The sequence below is a fragment of the Ceratotherium simum genome, chromosome 27, assembly GCF_057802395.1.
Source record: "Ceratotherium simum simum isolate JZ-2026a chromosome 27, ASM5780239v1, whole genome shotgun sequence".
Taxonomy (NCBI): Eukaryota; Metazoa; Chordata; class Mammalia; order Perissodactyla; family Rhinocerotidae; genus Ceratotherium; species Ceratotherium simum.
In genome coordinates, this window is record NC_141926.1 from 40,169,861 (window position 1) to 40,181,953 (window position 12,093).

Genomic DNA, 12,093 nt, shown 5'->3' on the forward strand with positions numbered 1-12,093 from the left:
GATGGATGTTAGCTGAACCTATTGTATCATTTCACAATACATGCAAATCAAACCATCATGCTGTACACCTTAAACTTATACAGTGATGTATGTCGATTAGTTCTCAATAAAACCAGGGGAAAAATGAAAAAAAAAACAAATGATTGCCAATTACTTTTTAGTGTATCAAACATATATTTATTGTGTGTTCAAATTAGATAAACATTATTAACACTACTTGACACTTTTATTGGTACAGTTAAGTTTGAATTATTCTGGGTCTTGAATTTGTCATCAGTTTGTGTTTTATTCATATGTACATAAAATAAAGAGAAAAAGAAGGTACACATTCATTTACTCAAAAATTACATAGGATCACAAAAACTATGTAAAATAGTTTCTTACTATTTACTACAAAACTAATCTATGATGTTAAAAGTCTAGATGTGGTTACTTTTGGACAAGGGGAAGGGATAGTAACTCTGGGGGTCATGGGGGTAGGTCTGAGGGGTCCCTCAGAGTGAGAAGTGACTGGGAGTGATCCTGTGGGGTCATTTTATAACTAAAGTCGAATACGTTTTATGATTCATCAAGGTGTACACTTATGCAATTTGTACAATTTTCTTTATATAGTTTATATTGTAACAAAAATGTTTAAAAGTTTATTTTGAATTACATAGAATCTATTATGAGTCACACATTTACTGCTTTGTGGATTCAAAGATAAATTAAAATAGCCCCAACCCTCACATGGGTCAAAGTCTAAAGGAAGATTTAGACTTGTAAACAGATTGCACAACACAATGTGATGAATGACATATATGAGCAGAATTCTTTGAGAACACATACAAGGAAGTAATTAACTGTGCCTGGGGAAATCAGGAAAGATTTTGTGACAAGTAGCATTTGAACTGGGTCTGGAAGTATGGTAAGAGTCCATACTGCTGCATAATAGTTACCGTAAAGTAAGTTAGCATTTTAAAAAATATTATTATATAAATTTAAGTACAACTTTATAATTCAACATCTGTATACATTACAAAGTGATCATCCCCAAAAGTCTAATTACCATCCACCACCCTACAATTGATCCCCTTCACCCCTTTCGTCAACCCCTCAACCTCCTTCCCCTCTGGTAACCACCACTCTGTTCTCTGTATCTATGAGTTTGTTTTTGTTTTCTTATGTTTAGTCATTTGTTTTGTTTTGTTTTTAGACTCCACATATGAATGAAATCATATAGTATTTGTCTTTCTCTCTCTAACTTATTTCACTTACCCTAATACCCTCCAAGCCCATCCATGTTGTCACAAATGACAAGTTTTCATCTTTTTTATGGCTGAATAGTATTCCATTGTGTGTATATATCACATGTTCTTTATTCATTCATCCATCAATGGACACAGGCTGTTCTCAAATCTTGGCTATTGTAAATAATGCTGCAATGAACTCAAGGGTGCATATGTCTGTTTGAATTATTGTTTTCGTGTTCTTCAGATAAATACCCAGTAGTGGGACAGCTGGATCGTATGTTATTTCTAGTCTTAATTTTTTGAGGAAGCTCCATACTGTTTTCCATAGTGGCTTCACCAATTTACAATCCCACCAACAATGTACAAGGGTTCCCTTTTTTCCTTATCCTCTCCAACACTTGTTATTTCTAGTCTTTTTGATAATAAGTTACCTTTGAAGAAAATGTATAAATACAGGTTAGCTGATTGTATATAGATTTCAGTTTTCAGGTAGTTTCTATATTCTTGATTAAGACAAAAAAAAGCGAACCAGATGCAACTAAGTAAGAAATCCCTTGCCTTATGACCCAGAACTTTATCTAAAATAGTAATATTAAGCATGGATATTTCTTTGTTTTTTAAAATTATTTTATTGAGGTCATATTGGTTTATAACATTGCATAATTTCAGGGGTACATTATTATATATCAGTTTCTGTATAAACTGCATCTTGCTCACTCCCAATAGTCTAGTTTTCATCCACCTCCATACATAGGTGCTCCTTTATCCCTTTCACCCTCCCCCACCCCCTACCCCTCTGGTAACCACTAATCTGTTCTCCTTACCCGGATATTTGTTTATGCTCCATCTTTGGGTGCCTTTGTCATGGAAATAAGTTTTGTTTTGTTTTGTTTTGTTTTACCATGTGGCAATTAAAGGCAGAGGGCAAGAAGCCAATAGAAGAGATGAAATAATAAAATGTCACATAAATGCTGATGGAATACATTATGCAAATTGATACTATGCAGATCCTTAAGCATGGTCTTAGTAATAAAGAGATATAAAAACATGAGCAAATTTCCTCAAAAATGATTGCCAACCATCAGTGACTAATCATGAATGCAAAATCTAACCCTTGAGGAAGAGTCCTGGTTATGGTCTCTTCGATCCGCACTTTAACTTCCAGGGAAACGCAGGCTCCGAGGAAGAGAGCAGCAGTGGGCACGTTAACCAGAACCGAGATCACACAGGAGCTGCTCTCAGCCCTGTGAACCAGCAGAGGGTCTGTTTCAGAGGGTGGTGAGAGAAAAGGATTAATTTTCTTGAAATCAAAAGTTAGGCCTTTCTGTTAGGAATTTGTGTGTTTTTGTTGCAATTGTATTCTTGAGAATCACTTTTCCTCGTCAAAGCCACCGTTGAATAATATGCTGGGAGAATGACTCAACCAGGAGTAAATTTCAAATTATCTAAAACCTTTATTCACTTAACCAGACATGCTTTTAATTTGGGGATTTGTCATTCCTCCTTCTTTGCAAAATTCTTTCAAGATGGAACACTCAAACTAGTCAACTCTCAGGAGTGCTCCTGAAAGCTTAAACTCTGAAATTCTAGTATTCTTCTCACAACCGTCTATTATTTTATTTTTCTCAGTCTCTTTGTCTGCACCACATTTCTGATTTGATCCCAACTAGCGATTCTGTAATTAACCCTGCCCTGCTTAGCAGCTCTGTGCTGATTTCACCATAATGGCCTTCTCAACACTTTTTTTTGTGTGTGTGTGAGGAAGATCAGCCCTGAGCTAACATCCTATGCCAATCCTCCTCTTTTTGCTGAGGAAGACTGGCCCTGGGCTAACATCTGTGCCCATCTTGCTTTACTTTATATGGGATGCCACCACAGCATGGCTTGACAAGCGGTGCGTCAGTGCACCAGGCCGGGGATCTGGGCCTGTAAACCCTCGGGCTTCGCCAGCGGAGCGCTCGTACTTAACTGATGCACCATCGGGCCGCCACTCGCCACTTTTGCCTTTCTCATCTTGCTACCACACTCTCAGAACCACTCGCTATCCATGGATCAGTACAAGCACTACCTCCAGTTCTCTTTTATTATCAATGCCTCACATGCTGGTAAAGATGAATCACACAACATTTCTATTGGCATTCACACAAAGCTATAGCTTCTAATTTAAACTGCACCATTAAAGTGCTTAAGTGCTTACTATTACAATTTACTTCTTTTTTTTTGGTTTTGCTTTTTACAACTATTTATTTATCTGTTTGCTTATGTCTTTGAATTGTAATATCATACACATTTTTTTTTCTGACATTTTAAAAATTTTTTATTGCGATAACATTGGTTTATAACATTACATAAATTTCATGTGTACATCATTATACTTCTATTTCTGCATGGATTACATCATGTTCACCACCCAAAGACTAATTACAATCCATCACCACACACATGTGCCTAATCATCCCTTTCGCCCTCCTCCGTCCCCTCTTCCCCTCTGGTAACCGCCAATCCAATCTCTGTCTCTATGTGATTGTTTGTTGTTGTTTTTATCTTCTACTTATGAGTGAGATCATATGGTATTTGACCTTCTCTCTCTGACTTATTTTTCTTAGCGTAATACCCTCAATGTCCATCCAGGTTGTCACAAATGGTTGGATTTCATCATTCCTTATGGCTGAGTAGTATTCCATTGTGTATATATACCACATCTTCTTTATCCACTCGTCCCTTGATGGTCACCTAGGTTGCTTCCAAGCCTTGGCTATTGTGAATAATGCTGCAATGAACTTAAGGGTGCAGGTATCTTTACGAATTGGTGTTTTCATGTTCTTTGGATAAACACCCAGCAGTGGAGTAGCTGGATCATATGGTAGTTCTATCCTTAATTTTTTGAGGAATCTCCATTCTGCTTTCCATAGTGGCTGCACCAGTTTGCACTCCCACCAGCAGTGTATGAGAGTTCCCTTCTCTCCATATCCTCTCCAACAATTGTTGTTTCCTGTACAGTTCGCTTCTTTTTCAATTCCTGAGACATTTGTTGTAAAGGTTTACTGTACTCTTTCAATCCCTGACCATATCTCACGCTGTTGGAAAAGATGCATATCAGTCAAAGACTCCATAACTTCTCTACCTTGCTCAGTTATCTATATAAAATGCCACACATTCTTCTGTCTCTGAGATCAGATGTCTCCTGGTCTCAGAGACTAAACCTTTGACTCATGAACGGGAAATGTTATTCTCTTTCCTTCTCTGGGATTTCATCCCACGAATTATCCTCTTTCTCTTTTGCATTACTGAAACTCTGTTTTACTTACCTAATTAAAATAATTCATCTTCCTCATTCTAAAAATAACTATACCTCCCAACTCCAGGTCTCCCTCCCCTCCCCACCTGCTGCCAAATAAAAGAACTTGCCTCAATATTACTACCTCCTCCACTTACTGGCTTATCTCTCTTCCTCCATTTGTGGTCAAACTTCTTGAAAGAATACTTTATACTTTTGTAAATATCCTAAGTTTCCATTTATTCCTTGTCAATGGTATATAGAGTAGTGTAAACCTGGCTCTAGCATTTACAGAAGGCTATAGAAAGTTATATGTCCTTGGGCAAGTCATATCACTTTTCTAAGTCTAAACAATTGTGATACCTACTGTGAAAAACTGGTAGGGGAATTAAATAGTGTGATGTTACGTAACACTTGCCATGCCTGGCACTGTGTAAGAGCTCCACAAACACTGTCTATCATTATTTGTCATCTTTCTGCCTCTTATTCTTACTATTTCTACTATTGTTCTTCCACCCACTCTAATCCACTTCTGCCCATAAACGCATCCCCAACAATCCTGTGGGATTGCACTGGCTAGAGTCACCAGTGACCTCCTAATTGTCAAATCCAATGAACTATTTTAACAGCTTTATCCTGTTTGAATATTAATATCTGATGCTATTAGGTGCTTTTACCACTTGAAATACTTTCTTTCTTTGATATTTACAATGTTTGTCTCTCTTGGTTCTTCTCTCTGCTGTTTCTTCACGGTGTCCTCTATTGACTCTTTGTTCTTAGTGAGATCTTAAATGCTGAGTGTAATCGAGGTTCCATCCTGGGTTCAATTTTCTTCACTTTCTTGCATGTTCCTTAAGAGAGTTCACTTCAGCGGGGCTAACCACTCTAGCTCCACGCCTTCCCGGAGCTCTGAATCGTATTTCCCAGTGTACACTGGAGGGCTCCCCACAGGTGTCTCATATACATACCAAACATAGCATGTCTACGATGGAACTCATTTGCATTCCCCTCAAATAATCCTCTTTGTGCAAACTTTAATTGTCTCTATTTACTAGTCCCCAATTCTAATTTTGGTCCTATCATATCTCAATTGAAACACTCATCTTTTATGTAGTGGCTTGGCACACCAGTTTATCCACCACAAAATCATCTTCTCAAAAATCAAATGTTGGCACTACAACTTGAACGTACTTAATACTACTGAGCTGTACAGTTAAAAATAGTTAAAATGGTAAATTTTGTCATGTATATTTTACCACAATAAAAAGAAATTTAAAAGTCAAATGCATCAAATTCTGGGAAAAATTCTTTATTGGTTCTCATTACTACAATCTCCTCATCATTGCAAATAACGTATGTCAAAATCTGTTTCCAATTTACCCCTGTCAGTTCCTCCGCTACTAAGTGTTCCTGTCACCCTGACCTTCACACCGGGTGTTGAATGTTCTAGGACTTTCACCACTGCTGGTCCTTTGCATGTATTGTTCCCTCTGCTCAAAATATGTTCTTTCCTTTTTCTAATGAACTTTTATTCATGATTTACTCTCTAACCTCTCTTTGTTAAGTTTCCTCAAGATCTCCCAGGCAGAGCCAGTGACTTCCTCATGGCACTCCAGTGATAGCATTCGTGTATATACCTTACCTCAGTGCTTACCACTTTATAATTCTTTATTTCTATTTTTCTCCCCAACTAGACTGTGAACACATTAATCACAAGACTATGCCTCATTAGCCTTTTTATCCCTCATTTTTAGTGGAATTCCTAGAACAAAGTTGCTACTTATTACAGATTGCACAAATGGATGAATGAGAGTACATAGAAAGAAAAGTGGCAAATAACATCGTAAAAGTTCCTGTGACAGTACTTTATTTAATCTAAGAGGCCATTGAGTCTCAGAAGTACCATTATTTTATGTGCAATTAAGAAGGCAAAAATTCTGCCAATTAAACTATGACATAATGCTTTCCTAAAACTTATATTTTAAAAAACTTTATACTTATTCAAAGAGCTCTTTTAGATTTATTTAGATGTGCAAAAGTTTTCAAATATACTTTTAGCATTTATACAAAGGAAAATATAAGCAGACTATATCACTTTGGGCAGCTTACATAACTTTTGTAAGTCTTAATTGCAATTGTTTACAGAATTCCTAAAATATATTCACTTTCAGATCACACTCTTTTGAATCTCCTTTTGACACATTCATCAGTGATCATGTTTTCATACCAATTATCATCCTCTGTGCTTCTAAGTATGTTGTTGATGCACAGTTATTTCTTACATCATCACTATTTTCTTCAAGACTTTCATCTAGACTCTTGACTCCCATTCAGCAGTTTCTGATATGTAACACTTTACCAATCTTACTAGCAGGTGTCAATAGATAGTTTTCTTTCAACAACAAGGACCCATTCCCTTGTTCAAATAGTGCTTAACTGGTTGGTTGATTTAGAAATCATGAGGATGCAGTTGCCCACTCACATTGGCAGCAACAACAACTAAGTCATTATAGTTTTTGGTACACTTATCTTTAAACTAGTCCAGTGCATGACCACTAACTAACTAAAATCAAGAAGTAAAATACTGACCCTTGTGAAGAAAGGTTCCTAGGTGTCTCTTTCAGAAAACATTTATCCAGTTTATCAGCTCAGCCATTCTTCCACCATCTGTATGTGTGTGTGTGCACACGTGCGTGCACCCACACATGTACATACAAATACAGAGTAACATTTTTGAGGAGATATTCTTCAGAAGTATTCTGAGGTTAAAATTCAATATGGAGGGGCCGGCCCTGTGGCTTAGCGGTTAAGTGCACGTGCTCCGCTACTGGTGGACCCGGTTCGGACCCCGGGCGCACACCGACGCACCGCTTGTCTGGCCATGCTGAGGCCACGTCCCACATACAGCAACTAGAAGGACGTGCAACTAGGACATACAACTATCTACTGGGGCTTTGGGGGAAAAATAAATAAAAAATTAAAAAAAAAATTCAATATGGAGGAAACATTTGGCCACTGGCAGTTATACATAGCTTCATGGTAATATGTTGCCTTTCTTCATCCATGCTGGTGATCTTCATCTTTTTAGTGCTTTGTATTGACGGTATAATTTTGCAGCATGTCAAAGAGCCCCAGGATTCATCAGCTTATCCTATTTGACCAAATCTATATTTATTCATTTTTATTCAACTGAATCACATGTTGCTGGAAGTGAAAGTGCTACTATTCAATTCATGGGAAGTTTCTGACCAATGTATGTCAAACACCTTAAAGACTATCCTCTGCTACAATTGAACTGGTAACACCAATTTCTCATTGATTTGAAAGTTCATTTATTCTGAGGTATATGGCAATTTTCCTTTCCTTCAGTTGTATTGCTTGGTGTGTGATAGCCAATCTTTTTAAAAACATCTCAGGAATAAATCTATGTATATCTTATATTCTTGGACCTCATTAAGCTTTTAGTTGCTCTTTGCAAGAAATTACAGCATTGTGTTTATTCCCCCACTGATGAATATTTGCTTCATTAATATCAAATTCATGCCCCACTGCTCTGTTTCCATGCCTTTCTGAGTACAAAATAACTTATTGTTTCAATGCTGAATTACAGAGTAATCTTTTTGATGACATTTTCAGCAATGCACATAACTCAATTTAAGTGACAATAGAAAGCGCTATGATCGAGTTCCCATATGTGCTGGAAACAGCAGTTATATCAAGACTGAACCAGCAATGATTTTAAGTTGCCATCAGCTATTAAGTGTTAGAAAAAAAATTGTGCCTTATAAACAACAAAATATTGTTGATTCCTAGGGAATTCAGCACAGTGACCATTCCAAAACTTCTCTATTTTTTCTCCACTCACAATTCCACCCATTTACTTCTTTCTCAATAGATGACTTCACTTCCTACATTACTTAGAGAATTGAAGTAAGTAATAAGTTATTTATGTGTTCACTTGTCCACTTTTCCATAAAGTTCATCCAGCCCCTTTTTCTTTGCTTAAATCTCAGAGGCAAATATACTCCTTTTCCTTTATAAAGATAAACTCTCTTTTGCTCTTTGCTTGTCAAACCTGTGACCTATGTTCTTATGCTTATCTGTTAAGCACCCCAGGTGATTGTGATTTAGGTAGTCTTCAGATCAGTTTGATATACAATGGTGCCACCATCTTTCATCTCTAATTCTCTACTAGGAGCTCTCATGTTGTTATAAATGTACTCATGGGGGGATGTAAGTTTCCCCTTCCTTTTGTGCCCTTCCTTCCTTTAATGTAGTGAATATTAATAAAGAAATGTTTACCTTTTAGATATTACACTCAAAAGAATCCAGGTGCTCTAAACTATTCCAAACAGAGGACAGGATGAAACCCAAGACAACAAAATTAGTTGCCTTGACCGCAAGTTATGCTATTGACCTCGGTCCTTTGAGAGTAAGGAGAACGAGAAGGACGAAAAAGAGAAATGTGATGAATGACAAAAAAAAGTAAAGGTATTGTAGGCATCCATTCAAGGCTGATAGGGCACGGAACACAGAAAGTCCTGTACAAAACATGAAGACATTTCTCACCTTTTTCTTTAAGCATGTTTGGGTCCGCTAATTAAAAGTTTTCCTGGACCTACACCAACAGATGTTGTGAGGTTATATTTCAAGTATCTTGAAAACAACCTACTTCCTTTTATTTAACTCTTAAAATTTTGAAGTGTATTCTACACTTGCTGACTCTACTTTTCTCACCATCACTTGCTTTTTACCTCAAAGTATTTTGACCTTCTGCCCCTACACTAATGAAACTGCCTTTCTGAAGGTCACCAAAGATAACCACAAAATAAAATGGCCTTTCTCTCTGCCCCATCTTTCTCATCTGCTGTGCATGCTTTTAACAATTTTGACTACCCATCCTTGAAATTCTCTTTCCTCTGACTTTCCAAATGCTAAACCAGGCCTCTTCAATTTATTTATATGTGTTGTTTATTTCATTTTTCTTGTAAGCTCAAATTTCATGAAAGGAAGAAGACATAAAAGCTCGTTGGGCCTTTTCCCTGTGTCGTGTTAATAACTGTCGGTGCCTGGAGCAAATAGGTGTCCCTTCAGCTCCTGGCAGCTGCTCTAACCCCACTCTTCAGACAAAGTGTTCTGCTCAATCCTTCAATCAAAGCTTTACTTTAATATTAAACACTGCATAGACTTACAGTGAGAACCTACCATTAGCTGACCTCCCAGGTAAAAGACACAAAAACACTGCAGGTAGCCAGCCCTGATGGCCTAGTGGTTAAAGTTCAGTGCTCTCACCGCTTCGGCGGCCCGGGTTTGGTTCCCAGGGGTGAATCCACACCACTCGTCTGTCAGTAGCCATGTTTCGGCAGCAGCTCACATAGAAAAACTAGAAGGACTTACAGCTAGGATATACAACCATGCACTGGGGCTTTGGGGAGGGAAAAAAAAAAAGAGTAAGACTGGCAACAGATGTTAGCTCACAGCAAATCTTTCCCGGCAAAAAAAAAAAAAAAACAGTGTAGGATCAGGATGGGTTTTCTTCTTTGTTGTCCCTCACAGACTTTGGAATAAAATTCTGAAGTCCAAATCATGCACATTTTGTGGATAAAATTGAGTCATATGAAAATTTTGGTAAGTAAACATTGTTAGAAAATTTTGTTTTTATCAAGTTAAATGTGTTTCTCAGAGGTTTATTAGAAAATTCAACCGATTTGCTTTACATCTCTTAACCATTTGCTTTCCTTACTGTCTGGGCTCTGAGGATGGTTGTGTGATCGGTTACTTTTTATTGTCTATACTTTACAACACACCTGTGAGTTAGCAAAATATGATTGTTCATACTGCACAGATGGTGGGACTAAGGTATAATGCCATCTAAAAGCTGAATAGCAGAGTCAGAACCACAATTTATGATTCCCCAAACCTCACGTAGAGCAGCGCTTCCCGTGATATCCCTGCCCTCTCTTAATGTTGGTGAACAAAAGGCTGCAAATAATTGCAATCTCTAATCAAAATGCCAACTATCTTTTCCAAATGGATTTGGCTCTTTCACTTTAATGGAAATATACAGTGTATTAAAATATAGATAATGATTATTAGCAGTACCCAGACATCTTATCTGGTATAGATGTGTCGTTTTTCCAAGCTTGGTCACAAACATAATGTCGATTCCTTTTTATATCACCTTAGTTTTTCTTTTTCAATTTGTTTTTTGCCTTCTCCGAAGAGTGTGTCAGAAACGTAAATTTTAACTGATTTTGGAAAGCATTATCTTCTGTGTTATGCATAAGTTTAATTCCTTCCTCGTGTAGGGCGTGCTTATTAAAACAAGCAGTGTTCTCTGGTGGGAAAAATGCGTTGTTGAAAATAGCATGGAGCTAAGCATTTAACCCTATGTACCAGGTCTGGAAAACTGCCAGCTTAGTCCCCCAGGGAAAATCACATTTTGTGCCAAGAAATATAAAAATTCAGATTAAACTTATTTTACTACTGGTAAAGAAAGGAAGGACAGAGAGAGAAAAGTAATTTGGACTGATACACTTTTGTTCTTATTTATAAAGCAGCTATACATCAATAAAAAGGTTTTTTTCCCTGTAAAAACTAAGTACAGGAAGAAAAGATGTTAGCCTAACCTAGCACATATTTTTCCCATTCCTTTTCTTCTAGGGCAAGTTTTGAAATCATTAGATTAACTGAACATACAGGATAACATTACAATTGATTTTCCATAAGCAGAAATCAAAATAAATCTTTGCTATATTTATCATCTATATAATATCCAAATTAAGATTTCTTAAAAGGTTTTCAGAGTTTACTTTACCATCCACGTCACTCAGACGTGTTTTCTGTCAGTTAGTGAAGCGCACGGACTAACCTAATTCACAGGACTCCCATCTGTCATGGCTGCAGCAGCGATGGCGCCCACCATGAGGCTGCGTTCTTCATTAACTCCTGCAGCTTGCTCTTCGCCAGGGAGTCAAGCACAGCTCCTGGGCTCTTGCGTTTCAGAGGAGGAAACTAAGGTCGAGTGACTTGCCCTGGGTCACACAGCAAGACATCATACAAACGGGGAAAAGATCCAGTAGCCTTCCACTCTCTCAGACGTTAGCAAGACCACCGAACCATACTACCTTCTCAGGTAACTGCCTTCTCTGATATTAAGTGGGTCACATTTTATTACCTCTTTTTTTCTTTTTAAGCAGAATCCTGTTTTTTTTTTTCCCTTTCTTCTTCTCCTTTTAAACAGACATTTAGAAATGCTGTCTCCTCTTAGTGTTTCTGGTAATTATCTTCAAGGAAACCAGAATACAAATTTAAAGTACTCATTAACATGCTGATTAGAAATTTCTCTCAAAGACTCAAAAGGCTGGAAGCGACCCCCAGAGATCATCTGATCCAGCCCCTGACTTCAGGCATGTTTCACCTAAACAGTTTCCAGCAGATGGAAAACTATATTTATGACCCCCAAGGAGAGAGTCCCCCACCTCCCATGGTAACTCAACCCTGCGCTTAGATCTGCTTTGCTATGTAATGGGTTACGGGCAAAATATAGAAAAAGAAACTGCCCTCGCTTGTCACATATTACTA